General features: G+C 30.4%; 1 long non-coding RNA gene across 1 annotated transcript; it reads left to right on the top strand.

Annotated features, from left to right (window-relative positions):
* The first annotated feature begins 786 nt into the window (after nt 1–786).
* On the top strand, nt 787–1008 carry LOC107059427 (uncharacterized). The gene is made up of 2 exons (XR_001472648.1): nt 787–840; nt 953–1008. It is a non-coding gene; the product is annotated as an uncharacterized lncRNA (long non-coding RNA).
* Nucleotides 1009–1074: the final 66 nt, after the last annotated feature.

Raw genomic sequence — 1074 nt, 5'->3', positions numbered from 1 at the left:
TGTGTTACTTTGTTAAATAATATAGCCCTCTTGACTCGTTAGTTTTGTAAGGATATTAATTTGACAACCAATAAATTAGTTGACCAGACTATCATTTTCACTGTGAGTTTAATAACTCAATTCATAAATTGAGTTGAAAAACTAACCTCAGTCCTTAGAGTATTGAAAAACTAACCTCAGTCCTATTGGTAATATTATTAAAAGTGTTGAAGTTGTTAGACTATTAAAAAATCATTATTTTCCAACTAAAATTTTATATTCAGTGACTATTTCCACATATATTTTGATTGAATCAGTGATAAAAGAAAAAAAATTCCTTCGGAAATATCACCACCCAACTGTAATAACCTTGAGTGATATTTTTGGAAATTTTTTGAAAAATTACCTCTTTACCCCTGTCGATAGTTGCCCTGAGTCTCGTTGGATCAGCTTATGAGGTCAGTTTTGTATAGCGGGATCGAAAAGTTGAAATTTTTGGAAGTTTTAAAGGTTGGAAGCTCCTAAGTTCATCAACGACTTTAGTCAACATCTGGAGCTACGAGTCTCAAAATGGAATTCTGTCAGTCTCATCAACTCCGAAATGCGAATTGGTTTAAGAGTGTTGTTATCCTTAGTTTCAAAGTTTTTATGTGAATTACCTTTATGAACATTTTTACCCTTTCAACTTTAATACATTTTAATTAAAAAAAGCAGTTTATTTTTAAATAAAAAAAATCTTGGTCAAAGTAGGTTGGCTGTTGGTCCCCCACATCTATGCATTATATATAGAGAAATTTTGTTCACAATCTGAGAAAGTAAAACTCAAAAGACTCTTTTCTCTCTACTTTTGAATATATTGAGGTATTAATTTCTTCTATATTATATTATATTATATGATATGCACTTATAATATTAATTATAGAATATTCATGTGTTATATATTATACTAACTAAAATAAATTATTGGATGCAGGAGGATGGGAGGTGGTGGTAATATGAGCAGTAAAATAGAAGAAAAGAAAAATGATGTTGCGAAAAGAGTTCCATCTTCAAAGCCGCCTTTTACAATTGGTGACATAAAGAGGGCTATCCCTC

This window comes from Solanum tuberosum, unplaced genomic scaffold, assembly GCF_000226075.1.
Source record: "Solanum tuberosum cultivar DM 1-3 516 R44 unplaced genomic scaffold, SolTub_3.0 contig01328, whole genome shotgun sequence".
Taxonomy (NCBI): Eukaryota; Viridiplantae; Streptophyta; class Magnoliopsida; order Solanales; family Solanaceae; genus Solanum; species Solanum tuberosum.
The sequence above is the reverse complement of the archived record's forward strand: the minus strand, read 5'-3'. Positions and strand labels throughout refer to the sequence as shown.